The sequence below is a fragment of the Crinia signifera genome, chromosome 12 (assembly GCF_055691185.1).
Source record: "Crinia signifera chromosome 12, ASM5569118v1, whole genome shotgun sequence".
Classification (NCBI taxonomy): Eukaryota; Metazoa; Chordata; class Amphibia; order Anura; family Myobatrachidae; genus Crinia; species Crinia signifera.
Window position 1 is genome coordinate 48,754,879 of NC_139228.1, and position 12,047 is coordinate 48,766,925.

At 39.4% G+C, this 12,047-nt stretch overlaps 20 non-coding genes and 6 pseudogenes across 20 annotated transcripts; all 26 read right to left on the reverse strand.

The window, feature by feature from the left end:
* Positions 1-121: 121 nt before the first annotated feature.
* LOC146051220 (5S ribosomal RNA) lies at positions 122-240 on the reverse strand. Its single transcript, XR_014466624.1, has one exon. It is a non-coding gene; the product is annotated as a 5S ribosomal RNA (ribosomal RNA).
* Positions 241-582: 342 nt separating this feature from the next.
* LOC146051224 (5S ribosomal RNA) lies at positions 583-701 on the reverse strand. Its single transcript, XR_014466628.1, has one exon. It is a non-coding gene; the product is annotated as a 5S ribosomal RNA (ribosomal RNA).
* A 345-nt stretch (positions 702-1,046) lies between these two features.
* LOC146050746 (5S ribosomal RNA) lies at positions 1,047-1,165 on the reverse strand (annotated as a pseudogene).
* Positions 1,166-1,509: 344 nt separating this feature from the next.
* On the reverse strand, positions 1,510-1,628 carry LOC146050886 (5S ribosomal RNA). Its single transcript, XR_014466369.1, has one exon. It is a non-coding gene; the product is annotated as a 5S ribosomal RNA (ribosomal RNA).
* A 346-nt stretch (positions 1,629-1,974) lies between these two features.
* On the reverse strand, positions 1,975-2,093 carry LOC146051362 (5S ribosomal RNA). The gene has a single exon (XR_014466752.1). It is a non-coding gene; the product is annotated as a 5S ribosomal RNA (ribosomal RNA).
* A 344-nt stretch (positions 2,094-2,437) lies between these two features.
* On the reverse strand, positions 2,438-2,556 carry LOC146050731 (5S ribosomal RNA; annotated as a pseudogene).
* A 342-nt stretch (positions 2,557-2,898) lies between these two features.
* On the reverse strand, positions 2,899-3,017 carry LOC146051068 (5S ribosomal RNA). The gene has a single exon (XR_014466487.1). It is a non-coding gene; the product is annotated as a 5S ribosomal RNA (ribosomal RNA).
* Positions 3,018-3,360: 343 nt separating this feature from the next.
* LOC146050804 (5S ribosomal RNA) lies at positions 3,361-3,479 on the reverse strand (annotated as a pseudogene).
* Positions 3,480-3,823: 344 nt separating this feature from the next.
* LOC146051208 (5S ribosomal RNA) lies at positions 3,824-3,942 on the reverse strand. The gene has a single exon (XR_014466613.1). It is a non-coding gene; the product is annotated as a 5S ribosomal RNA (ribosomal RNA).
* Positions 3,943-4,284: 342 nt separating this feature from the next.
* Positions 4,285-4,403, reverse strand: LOC146050970 (5S ribosomal RNA). Its single transcript, XR_014466403.1, has one exon. It is a non-coding gene; the product is annotated as a 5S ribosomal RNA (ribosomal RNA).
* Positions 4,404-4,745: 342 nt separating this feature from the next.
* On the reverse strand, positions 4,746-4,864 carry LOC146051236 (5S ribosomal RNA). The gene has a single exon (XR_014466639.1). It is a non-coding gene; the product is annotated as a 5S ribosomal RNA (ribosomal RNA).
* A 344-nt stretch (positions 4,865-5,208) lies between these two features.
* Positions 5,209-5,327, reverse strand: LOC146050778 (5S ribosomal RNA). The gene has a single exon (XR_014466356.1). It is a non-coding gene; the product is annotated as a 5S ribosomal RNA (ribosomal RNA).
* A 342-nt stretch (positions 5,328-5,669) lies between these two features.
* Positions 5,670-5,788, reverse strand: LOC146051393 (5S ribosomal RNA). The gene has a single exon (XR_014466780.1). It is a non-coding gene; the product is annotated as a 5S ribosomal RNA (ribosomal RNA).
* A 342-nt stretch (positions 5,789-6,130) lies between these two features.
* Positions 6,131-6,249, reverse strand: LOC146051407 (5S ribosomal RNA). The gene has a single exon (XR_014466793.1). It is a non-coding gene; the product is annotated as a 5S ribosomal RNA (ribosomal RNA).
* Positions 6,250-6,592: 343 nt separating this feature from the next.
* LOC146051429 (5S ribosomal RNA) lies at positions 6,593-6,711 on the reverse strand. Its single transcript, XR_014466813.1, has one exon. It is a non-coding gene; the product is annotated as a 5S ribosomal RNA (ribosomal RNA).
* A 345-nt stretch (positions 6,712-7,056) lies between these two features.
* Positions 7,057-7,175, reverse strand: LOC146050747 (5S ribosomal RNA; annotated as a pseudogene).
* Positions 7,176-7,517: 342 nt separating this feature from the next.
* On the reverse strand, positions 7,518-7,636 carry LOC146051221 (5S ribosomal RNA). Its single transcript, XR_014466625.1, has one exon. It is a non-coding gene; the product is annotated as a 5S ribosomal RNA (ribosomal RNA).
* A 344-nt stretch (positions 7,637-7,980) lies between these two features.
* On the reverse strand, positions 7,981-8,099 carry LOC146050791 (5S ribosomal RNA). The gene has a single exon (XR_014466358.1). It is a non-coding gene; the product is annotated as a 5S ribosomal RNA (ribosomal RNA).
* Positions 8,100-8,441: 342 nt separating this feature from the next.
* Positions 8,442-8,560, reverse strand: LOC146051222 (5S ribosomal RNA). The gene has a single exon (XR_014466626.1). It is a non-coding gene; the product is annotated as a 5S ribosomal RNA (ribosomal RNA).
* A 342-nt stretch (positions 8,561-8,902) lies between these two features.
* LOC146050999 (5S ribosomal RNA) lies at positions 8,903-9,021 on the reverse strand. Its single transcript, XR_014466425.1, has one exon. It is a non-coding gene; the product is annotated as a 5S ribosomal RNA (ribosomal RNA).
* Positions 9,022-9,366: 345 nt separating this feature from the next.
* Positions 9,367-9,485, reverse strand: LOC146050789 (5S ribosomal RNA; annotated as a pseudogene).
* A 344-nt stretch (positions 9,486-9,829) lies between these two features.
* LOC146050887 (5S ribosomal RNA) lies at positions 9,830-9,948 on the reverse strand. Its single transcript, XR_014466370.1, has one exon. It is a non-coding gene; the product is annotated as a 5S ribosomal RNA (ribosomal RNA).
* A 346-nt stretch (positions 9,949-10,294) lies between these two features.
* On the reverse strand, positions 10,295-10,413 carry LOC146051409 (5S ribosomal RNA). Its single transcript, XR_014466795.1, has one exon. It is a non-coding gene; the product is annotated as a 5S ribosomal RNA (ribosomal RNA).
* Positions 10,414-10,757: 344 nt separating this feature from the next.
* LOC146050734 (5S ribosomal RNA) lies at positions 10,758-10,876 on the reverse strand (annotated as a pseudogene).
* A 345-nt stretch (positions 10,877-11,221) lies between these two features.
* Positions 11,222-11,340, reverse strand: LOC146051315 (5S ribosomal RNA). Its single transcript, XR_014466710.1, has one exon. It is a non-coding gene; the product is annotated as a 5S ribosomal RNA (ribosomal RNA).
* Positions 11,341-11,682: 342 nt separating this feature from the next.
* On the reverse strand, positions 11,683-11,801 carry LOC146051069 (5S ribosomal RNA). The gene has a single exon (XR_014466488.1). It is a non-coding gene; the product is annotated as a 5S ribosomal RNA (ribosomal RNA).
* Between the last annotated feature and the right edge of the window lie 246 nt (positions 11,802-12,047).

The following is a 12,047-nucleotide window of genomic DNA, read 5'->3' on the forward strand; positions in this document are numbered from 1 at the left end:
AGTTTTTAGGTGATGGCTATTGTGTCTGTTTGACCTCTTCCAAATGTCTGTACTGACAATAAAAAAAAGTTTCCAATTTAAATAGCTAGAGAATAAAAACAATTTGCCAGTAATGGGAAAAAACCTACAGCACCTGGTGTTCCCATGTGGTCTCCCACCCAAGTACTAACCTGGCACAACACTGCTTAGCTTCCAAGATCAGACGAGATTGGGCATGTCCAATGTGGTATGGCTGTAGGTGAGATATAGTCACTTTTTTGCCCTCTTCTACTTCTATAACCAGGTAAGCTAATAAAAAAGTTTCCTAACTGTATTGGCTTACAGAATAAAATCATGTGTTGGTAATGTAAAAAGACCTACAGGACATGATATTAGCAGGTGGTCTCAAATTAAACTACTAAAGAGGCTCAACACTGTTTCGCTGCCAAAAGCAGTTGGAATTGGGCCGAAACAGTGTGGTAAGTCTTTAGGTGATGGCTATTGTGTCTGTTTGACCTCTTCCAAATGTCTGTACTGGCAATAAAAAAAAGTTTCCAATTTAAATAGCTAGAGAATAAAAACAATTTGCCAGTAATGGGAAAAAACCTACAGCACCTGGTGTTCCCATGTGGTCTCCCACCCAAGTACTAACCAGGCCCAACACTGCTTAGCTTCCAAGATCAGACGAGATTGGGCGTGTCCAATGTGGTATGGCTGTAGGTGAGATACAGGCACTTTTTTGCCCTCTTCTACTTCTATAACCAGGTAAGCTAATAAAAGAGTTTCCTAACTGTATTGGCTTAGTGAAAAAAATCATGTGTTGGTAATGTAAAAAGACCTACAGTACATAATATTAGCAGCTGGTCTCAAATTAAACTACTAAAGAGGCTCAACACTGTTTAGCTGCCAAAAGCAGTTGGAATTGGGCCGAAACTGTGTGGTAAGTCTTTATGTTATGGCTATTGTGTCTGTTTGGCCTCTCCCAAATGTCTGTATTGGCAATAAAAAGAAAACGTTTATAATTTAAATAGCTAGAGAATAAAAACAATTTGCCAGCAATGGGAAAAAACCTACAGCACCTGGTGTTCGAATGTGGTCTCCCACCCAAGTACTAACCAGCCCCAACCCTGTTTAGCTTCCAAGATCAGATGAGATTGGGCGTATCCAATGTGGTATTGCTGTAGGTGAGATACAGGCACTTTTTTGCAATCTTCTACTTCTATAACCAGGTAAGCTAATAAAAAAGTTTCCTAACTGTATTGGCTTACAGAAAAAAATCATGTGTTGGTAATGTAAAAAGACCTACAGGACATAATATTAGCAGGTGGTCTCAAATTAAACTACTAAAGAGGCTCAACACTGTTTAGCTGCCAAAATCAGTTGGAATTGGGCCGAAACAGTGTGGTAAGTTTTTAGGTGATGGCTATTGTGTTTGTTTGACCTCTCCCAAATGTCTGTATTGGAAATAAAAAGAAAAAGTTTCCATTTAATTAGCTAGAGAATAAAAACAATTTGCCAGTAATGGGAAAAAACCTACAGCACCTGGTGTTCCCATGTGGTCTCCCACCCAAGTACTAACCAGGCCCAACACTGCTTAGCTTCCAAGATCAGAAGAGATTGGGCGTGTCCAATGTGGTATGGCTGTAGGTGAGATACAGGCACTTTTTTTGCCCTCTTCTACTTCTATCACCAGGTAAGCTAACAAAAAAATATCCTAACTGTTTTGGCTTAGTGAAAAAAATCATGTGTTGGTAATGTAAAAATACCTACAGGACATGATATAAGCAGGTGGTCTCAAGTTAAACTATTAAAGAGGCTCAACACTGTTTAGCTGCCAAAAGCAGTTGGAATTGGGCCGAAACAGTGTGGAAAGTCTTTAGGTGATGGCTATTGTGTCTGTTTGACCTCTCCCAAATGTCTGTATTGGCAATAAAAAGAAAAAGTTTCCAATTTAAATAGCTAGAGAATAAAAACAATTTGCCAGTAATGTGAAAAAACCTACAGCACCTGGTGTTCCCATGAGGTCTCCCACCCAAGTACTAACCAGGCCCAACACTGCTTAACTTTCAAGATTAGACGAGATTGGGCGTGTCCAATTTGGTATGGCTGTAGGTGAGATAGAGGCACTTTTTTGCCCTCTTCTACTTCTATAACCAGGTAAGCTAATAAAAAAGTTTCCTAACTGTATTGGCTTACAGAAAAAAATCATGTGTTGGGAATGTAAAAAGACCTACAGGACATAATATTAGCAGGTGGTCTCAAATTAAACTACTAAAGAGGCTCAACACTGTTTAGCTGCCAAAATCAGTTGGAATTGGGCCGAAACAGTGTGGTAAGTTTTTAGGTGATGGCTATTGTGTTTGTTTGACCTCTCTCAAATGTCTATATTGGAAATAAAAAGAAAAAGTTTCCATTTAATTAGCTAGAGAATAAAAACAGTTTGCCAGTAATGGGAAAAAACCTACAGCACCTGGTGTTCCCATGTGGTCTCCCGCCCAAGTACTAACAAGGCCCAACGCTGCTTAGCTTCCAAGATCAGACGAGATTGGGCGTGTCCAATTTGGTATGGCTGTAGGTGAGATACAGGCACTTTTTTGCCCTCTTCTACTTCTATAACCAGGTAAGCTAATAAAAAAAGTTTCCTAACTGTATTGGCTTACAGAAAAAATTCATGTGTTGGTAATGTAAAAAGACCTACAGGACATAATGTTAGCAGGTGGTCTCAAATTAAACTACTAAAGAGGCTCAACACTGTTTAGCTGCCAAAAGCAGTTGGAATTGGGCCGAAACCGTGTGGTAAGTTTTTAGGTGATGGCTATTGTGTCTGTTTGACCTCTTCCAAATGTCTGTACTGGCAATAAAAAAAGTTTCCAATTTAAATAGCTAGAGAATAAAAACAATTTGCCAGTAATGGGAAAAAACCTACAGCACCGGGTGTTCCCATGTGGTCTCCCACCCAAGTACTAACCAGGCCCAACAATGTTTAGCTTCCAAGATCAGATGAGATTGGGCGTATCCAATGTAGTATGGCTGTAGGTGAGATACAGGCACTTTTTTGCAATCTTCTACTTCTATAACCAGGTAAGCTAATAAAAAAGTTTCCTAACTGTATTGGCTTACTGAAAAATATCATGTGTTGGTAATGTAAAAAGACCTACAGGACATAATATTAGCAGGTGGTCTCAAATTAAACTACTAAAGAGGCTCAACACTGTTTAGCTGCCAAAAGCAGTTGGAATTGGGCCGAAAAGTATGGAAAGTCTTTAGGTGATGGCTATTGTGTCTGTTTGACCTCTCCCAAATGTCTGTACTGGCAATAAAAAAAAAAGTTTCCAATTTTAATAGCTAGAGAATAAAAACAATTTGCCAGTAATGGGAAAAAACATACAGCACCTGGTGTTCCCATGTGGTCTCCCAGCCAAGTACTAACCAAGCCCAACACTGCTTAGCTTCAAAGAGCAGAATAGATTGGGCATGTCCAATGTGGTATGGCTGTAGATGAGATACAGACACTTTTTTGCACTCTTCTACTTCTATAACAAGGTAAGCTAATAAAAAAGTTTCCTAACTGTATTGGCTTACAGAAAAAAATCATGTGTTGGTAATGTAAAAAGACCTACACGACATAATATTAGCAGGTGGTCTCAAATTAAACTACTAAATAGGCTCAACACTGTTTAGCTGCCAAAAGCAGTTGGAATTAGGCCGAAACAGTGTGGTAAGTCTTTAGGTTATGGCTATTGTGTCTGTTTGACCTCTCCCAATGTCTGTATTGGCAATAAAAAGAAAAAGTTTCCAATTTAAATAGCTAGAGAATAAAAACAATTTGCCAGTAATGGGAAAAAACCTACAGCTCCTAGTGTTCCCATGTGGTCTCCCACCTAAGTACTAACCAGGCCCAACACTGCTTAGCTTCCAAGATCAGACGAGATTGGGCGTGTCCAATGTGGTATGGCTGTAGGTGAGATACAGGCACTTTTTTGCCCTCTTCTACTGCTATCACCAGGTAAGCTAACAAAAAAATATCCTAACTATTTTGGCTTACTGAAAAAAATCATGTGTTGGTAATGTAAAAAGACCTACAGGACATGATATTAGCCGGTGGTCTCAAATTAAACTACTAAAGAGGCTCAACACTGTTTAGCTGCCAAAAGCAGTTGGAATTGGGCCGAAACAGTGTGGTAAGTCTTTAGGTGATGGCTATTGTGTCTGTTTGACCTCTTCCAAATGTCTGTACTGGCAATAAAAAAAAGTTTCCAATTTAAATAGCTAGAGAATAAAAACAATTTGCCAGTAATGGGAAAAAACCTACAGCACCTGGTGTTCCCATGTGGTCTCCCACCTAAGTACTAACCAGGCCCAACACTGTTTAGCTTCCAAGATCAGATGAGATTGGGCGTATCCAATGTGGTATGGCTGTAGGCGAGATACAGGCACTTTTTTGCAATCTTCTACTTCTATAACCAGGTAAGCTAATAAAAAAGTTTCCTAACTGTATTGGCTTACTGAAAAATATCATGTGTTGGTAATGTAAAAAGACCTACAGGACATAATATTAGCAGGTGGTCTCAAATTAAACTACTAAAGAGGCTCAACACTGTTTAGCTGCCAAAAGCAGTTGCAATTGGGCCTAAACAGTGTGGTAAGTTTTTAGGTGATGGCTATTGTGTCTGTTTGACCTCTTCCAAATGTCTGTACTGACAATAAAAAAAAGTTTCCAATTTAAATAGCTAGAGAATAAAAACAATTTGCCAGTAATGGGAAGAAACCTACAGCACCTGGTGTTCCCATGTGGTCTCCCACCCAAGTACTAACCAGGCCCAACACTGCTTAGCTTCCAAGATCAGACGAGATTGGGCGTGTCCAATGTGGTATGGCTGTAGGTGAGTTACAGGCACTTTTTTTACCTTCTTCTACTTCTATCACCAGGTAAGCTAACAAAAAAATATCCTAACTGTTTTGGCTTACTGAAAAAAATCATGTGTTGGTAATGTAAAAATACCTACAGGACATGATATAAGCAGGTGGTCTCAAGTTAAACTACTAAAGAGGCTCAACACTGTTTAGCTGCCAAAAGCAGTTGGAGTTGGGCCTAAACAGTGTGGTAAGTTTTTAGGTGATGGCTATTGTGTCTGTTTGACCTCTTCTAAATGTCTGTACTGGCAATAAAAAAAAAGTTTCCAATTTAAATAGCTAGAGAATAAAAACAATTTGCCAGTAATGGGAAAAAACCTACAGCACCTGGTGTTCCCATGTGGTCTCCCACCCAAGTACTAACCAGGCCCAACACTGCTTAGCTTCCAAGATCAGATGAGATTAGGCGTGTCCAATGTGGTATGGCTGTAGGTGAGATACAGGCACTTTTTTGCCCTCTTCTACTTCTATAACCAGGTAAGCTAATAAAAGAGTTTCCTAACTGTATTGGCTTAGTGAAAAAAATCATGTGTTGGTAATGTAAAAAGACCTACAGGACATAATATTAGCAGGTGGTCTCAAATTAAACTACTAAAGAGGCTCAACACTGTTTAGCTGCCAAAAGCAGTTGCAATTGGGCCTAAACAGTGTGGTAAGTTTTTAGGTGATGGCTATTGTGTCTGTTTGACCTCTTCCAAATGTCTGTACTGACAATAAAAAAAAGTTTCCAATTTAAATAGCTAGAGAATAAAAACAATTTGCCAGTAATGGGAAAAAACCTACAGCATCTGGTGTTCCCATGTGGTCTCCCATCCAAGTACTAACCTGGCACAACACTGCTTAGCTTCCAAGATCAGACGAGATTGGGCATGTCCAATGTGGTATGGCTGTAGGTGAGATATAGTCACTTTTTTGCCCTCTTCTACTTCTATAACCAGGTAAGCTAATAAAAAAGTTTCTTTACTGTATTGGCTTACAGAATAAAATCATGTGTTGGTAATGTAAAAAGACCTACAGGACATGATATTAGCAGGTGGTCTCAAATTAAACTACTAAAGAGGCTCAACACTGTTTCGCTGCCAAAAGCAGTTGGAATTGGGCCGAAACAGTGTGGTAAGTCTTTAGGTGATGGCTATTGTGTCTGTTTGACCTCTTCCAAATGTCTGTACTGGCAATAAAAAAAAGTTTCCAATTTAAATAGCTAGAGAATAAAAACAATTTGCCAGTAATGGGAAAAAACCTACAGCACCTGGTGTTCCCATGTGGTCTCCCACCCAAGTACTAACCAGGCCCAACACTGCTTAGCTTTCAAGATCAGACAAGATTGGGCGTGTCCAATCTGGTATGGCTGTAGGTGAGATACAGGCACTTTTTTGCAATCTTCTACCTATCACCAGGTAAGCTAACAAAAAAATATCCTAACTGTTTTGGCTTAGTGAAAAAAATCATGTGTTGGTAATGTAAAAATACCTACAGGACATGATATAAGCAGGTGGTCTCAAGTTAAACTACTAAAGAGGCTCAACACTGTTTAGCTGCCAAATGCAGTTGGAATTGGGCCGAAACAGTGTGGAAAGTCTTTAGGTGATGGCTATTGTGTCTGTTTGACCTCTCCCAAATGTCTGTATTGGCAATAAAAAAAAAAAGTTTCCAATTTAAATAGCTAGAGAATAAAAACAATTTGCCAGTAATGTGAAAAAACCTACAGCACCTGGTGTTCCCATGAGGTCTCCCACCCAATTACTAACCAGGCCCAACTCTACTTAGCTTCCAAGATCAGACGAGATTGGGCATGTCCAATGTGGTATGGCTGTAGGTGAGATACAGGCACTTTTTTGCCCTCTTCTACTTCTATAACCAGGTAAGCTAATAAAAGAGTTTCCTAACTGTATTGGCTTAGTGAAAAAAATCATGTGTTGGTAATGTAAAAAGACCTACAGTACATAATATTAGCAGCTGGTCTCAAATTAAACTACTAAAGAGGCTCAACACTGTTTAGCTGCCAAAAGCAGTTGGAATTGGGCCGAAACTGTGTGGTAAGTCTTTATGTTATGGCTATTGTGTCTGTTTGGCCTCTCCCAAATGTCTGTATTGGCAATAAAAAGAAAACGTTTATAATTTAAATAGCTAGAGAATAAAAACAATTTGCCAGTAATGGGAAAAAACCTACAGCACCTGGTGTTCGAATGTGGTCTCCCACCCAAGTACTAACCAGCCCCAACCCTGTTTAGCTTCCAAGATCAGATGAGATTGGGCGTATCCAATGTGGTATTGCTGTAGGTGAGATACAGGCACTTTTTTGCAATCTTCTACTTCTATAACCAGGTAAGCTAATAAAAAAGTTTCCTAACTGTATTGGCTTACAGAAAAAAATCATGTGTTGGTAATGTAAAAAGACCTACAGGACATAATATTAGCAGGTGGTCTCAAATTAAACTACTAAAGAGGCTCAACACTGTTTAGCTGCCAAAAGCAGTTGCAATTGGGCATAAACAGTGTGGTAAGTTTTTAGGTGATGGCTATTGTGTCTGTTTGACCTCTTCCAAATGTCTGTACTGACAATAAAAAAAAGTTTCCAATTTAAATAGCTAGAGAATAAAAACAATTTGCCAGTAATGGGAAAAAACCTACAGCACCTGGTGTTCCCATGTGGTCTCCCACCCAAGTACTAACCTGGCACAACACTGCTTAGCTTCCAAGATCAGACGAGATTGGGCATGTCCAATGTGGTATGGCTGTAGGTGAGATATAGTCACTTTTTTGCCCTCTTCTACTTCTATAACCAGGTAAGCTAATAAAAAAGTTTCCTAACTGTATTGGCTTACAGAATAAAATCATGTGTTGGTAATGTAAAAAGACCTACAGGACATGATATTAGCAGGTGGTCTCAAATTAAACTACTAAAGAGGCTCAACACTGTTTCGCTGCCAAAAGCAGTTGGAATTGGGCCGAAACAGTGTGGTAAGTCTTTAGGTGATGGCTATTGTGTCTGTTTGACCTCTTCCAAATGTCTGTACTGGCAATAAAAAAAAAAGTTTCCAATTTAAATAGCTAGAGAATAAAAACAATTTGCCAGTAATGGGAAAAAACCTACAGCACCTGGTGTTCCCATGTGGTCTCCCACCCAAGTACTAACCAGGCCCAACACTGCTTAGCTTCCAAGATCAGATGAGATTAGGCGTGTCCAATGTGGTATGGCTGTAGGTGAGATACAGGCACTTTTTTGCCCTCTTCTACTTCTATAACCAGGTAAGCTAATAAAAGAGTTTCCTAACTGTATTGGCTTAGTGAAAAAAATCATGTGTTGGTAATGTAAAAAGACCTACAGGACATAATATTAGCAGGTGGTCTCAAATTAAACTACTAAAGAGGCTCAACACTGTTTAGCTGCCAAAAGCAGTTGCAATTGGGCCTAAACAGTGTGGTAAGTTTTTAGGTGATGGCTATTGTGTCTGTTTGACCTCTTCCAAATGTCTGTACTGACAATAAAAAAAAGTTTCCAATTTAAATAGCTAGAGAATAAAAACAATTTGCCAGTAATGGGAAAAAACCTACAGCACCTGGTGTTCCCATGTGGTCTCCCACCCAAGTACTAACCTGGCACAACACTGCTTAGCTTCCAAGATCAGACGAGATTGGGCATGTCCAATGTGGTATGGCTGTAGGTGAGATATAGTCACTTTTTTGCCCTCTTCTACTTCTATAACCAGGTAAGCTAATAAAAAAGTTTCCTAACTGTATTGGCTTACAGAATAAAATCATGTGTTGGTAATGTAAAAAGACCTACAGGACATGATATTAGCAGGTGGTCTCAAATTAAACTACTAAAGAGGCTCAACACTGTTTCGCTGCCAAAAGCAGTTGGAATTGGGCCGAAACAGTGTGGTAAGTCTTTAGGTGATGGCTATTGTGTCTGTTTGACCTCTTCCAAATGTCTGTACTGGCAATAAAAAAAAGTTTCCAATTTAAATAGCTAGAGAATAAAAACAATTTGCCAGTAATGGGAAAAAACCTACAGCACCTGGTGTTCCCATGTGGTCTCCCACCCAAGTACTAACCAGACCCAACACTGCTTAGCTTCCAAGATCAGACGAGATTGGGCGTGTCCAATGTGGTATGGCTGTAGGTGAGATACAGGCACTTTTTTGCCCTCTTCTACTTCTATAACCAGGTAAGCTAATAAAAGAGTTTCCTAACTGTATTGGCTTAGTGAAAAAAATCATGTGTTGGTAATGTAAAAAGACCTACAGTACATAATATTAGCAGCTGGTCTCAAATTAAACTACTAAAGAGGCTCAACACTGTTTAGCTGCCAAAAGCAGTTGGAATTGGGCCGAAACTGTGTGGTAAGTCTTTATGTTATGGCTATTGTGTCTGTTTGGCCTCTCCCAAATGTCTGTATTGGCAATAAAAAGAAAACGTTTATAATTTAAATAGCTAGAGAATAAAAACAATTTGCCAGCAATGGGAAAAAACCTACAGCACCTGGTGTTCGAATGTGGTCTCCCACCCAAGTACTAACCAGCCCCAACCCTGTATAGCTTCCAAGATCAGATGAGATTGGGCGTATCCAATGTGGTATTGCTGTAGGTGAGATACAGGCACTTTTTTGCAATCTTCTACTTCTATAACCAGGTAAGCTAATAAAAAAGTTTCCTAACTGTATTGGCTTACAGAAAAAAATCATGTGTTGGTAATGTAAAAAGACCTACAGGACATAATATTAGCAGGTGGTCTCAAATTAAACTACTAAAGAGGCTCAACACTGTTTAGCTGCCAAAATCAGTTGGAATTGGGCCGAAACAGTGTGGTAAGTTTTTAGGTGATGGCTATTGTGTTTGTTTGACCTCTCCCAAATGTCTGTATTGGAAATAAAAAGAAAAAGTTTCCATTTAATTAGCTAGAGAATAAAAACAATTTGCCAGTAATGGGAAAAAACCTACAGCACCTGGTGTTCCCATGTGGTCTCCCACCCAAGTACTAACCAGGCCCAACACTGCTTAGCTTCCAAGATCAGAAGAGATTGGGCGTGTCCAATGTGGTATGGCTGTAGGTGAGATACAGGCACTTTTTTTGCCCTCTTCTACTTCTATCACCAGGTAAGCTAACAAAAAAATATCCTAACTGTTTTGGCTTAGTGAAAAAAATCATGTGTTGGTAATGTAAAAATACCTACAGGACATGATATAAGCAGGTGGTCTCAAGTTAAACTATTAAAGAGGCTCAACACTGTTTAGCTGCCAAAAGCAGTTGGAATTGGGCCGAAACAGTGTGGAAAGTCTTTAGGTGATGGCTATTGTGTCTGTTTGACCTCTCCCAAATGTCTGTATTGGCAATAAAAAGAAAAAGTTTCCAATTTAAATAGCTAGAGAATAAAAACAATTTGCCAGTAATGTGAAAAAACCTACAGCACCTGGTGTTCCCATGAGGTCTCCCACCCAAGTACTAACCAGGCCCAACACTGCTTAGCTTTCAAGATTAGACGAGATTGGGCGTGTCCAATTTGGTATGGCTGTAGGTGAGATAGAGGCACTTTTTTGCCCTCTTCTACTTCTATAACCAGGTAAGCTAATAAAAAAGTTTCCTAACTGTATTGGCTTACAGAAAAAAATCATGTGTTGGTAATGTAAAAAGACCTACAGGACATAATATTAGCAGGTGGTCTCAAATTAAACTACTAAAGAGGCTCAACACTGTTTAGCTGCCAAAATCAGTTGGAATTGGGCCGAAACAGTGTGGTAAGTTTTTAGGTGATGGCTATTGTGTTTGTTTGACCTCTCCCAAATGTCTATATTGGAAATAAAAAGAAAAAGTTTCCATTTAATTAGCTAGAGAATAAAAACAGTTTGCCAGTAATGGGAAAAAACCTACAGCACCTGGTGTTCCCATGTGGTCTCCCGCCCAAGTACTAACAAGGCCCAACGCTGCTTAGCTTCCAAGATCAGACGAGATTGGGCGTGTCCAATGTGGTATGGCTGTATATGAGATACAGGCACTTTTTTGCCCTCTTCTACTTCTATCACCAGGTAAGCTAACAAAAAAATATCCTAACTGTTTTGGCTTACTGAAATAAATCATGTGTTGGTAATAAAAAAATACCTACAGGACATGATATGAGCAGGTGGTCTCAAGTTAAACTACTAAAGAGGCTCAACACTGTTTAGCTGCCAAAAGCAGTTGGAATTGGGCCGAAACAGTGTGGAAAGTCTTTAGGTGATGGCTATTGTGTCTGTTTGACCTCTCCCAAATGTCTGTATTGGCAATAAAAAAAAAAAGTTTCCAATTTAAATAGCTAGAGAATAAAAACAATTTGCCAGTAATGTGAAAAAACCTACAGCACCTGGTGTTCCCATGAGGTCTCCCACCCAAGTACTAAACAGGCCCAACACTGCTTAGCTTTCAAGATCAGACGAGATTGGGCGTGTCCAATTTGGTATGGCTGTAGGTGAGATACAGGCACTTTTTTGCCCTCTTCTACTTCTATAACCAGGTAAGCTAATAAAAAAAGTTTCCTAACTGTATTGGCTTACAGAAAAAATTCATGTGTTGGTAATGTAAAAAGACCTACAGGACATAATGTTAGCAGGTGGTCTCAAATTAAACTACTAAAGAGGCTCAACACTGTTTAGCTGCCAAAAGCAGTTGGAATTGGGCCGAAACCGTGTGGTAAGTTTTTAGGTGATGGCTATTGTGTCTGTTTGACCTCTTCCAAATGTCTGTACTGGCAATAAAAAAAGTTTCCAATTTAAATAGCTAGAGAATAAAAACAATTTGCCAGTAATGGGAAAAAACCTACAGCACCGGGTGTTCCCATGTGGTCTCCCACCCAAGTACTAACCAGGCCCAACAATGTTTAGCTTCCAAGATCAGATGAGATTGGGCGTATCCAATGTAGTATGGCTGTAGGTGAGATACAGGCACTTTTTTGCAATCTTCTACTTCTATAACCAGGTAAGCTAATAAAAAAGTTTCCTAACTGTATTGGCTTACTGAAAAATATCATGTGTTGGTAATGTAAAAAGACCTACAGGACATAATATTAGCAGGTGGTCTCAAATTAAACTACTAAAGAGGCTCAACACTGTTTAGCTGCCAAAAGCAGTTGGAATTGGGCCGAAAAGTATGGAAAGTCTTTAGGTGATGGCTATTGTGTC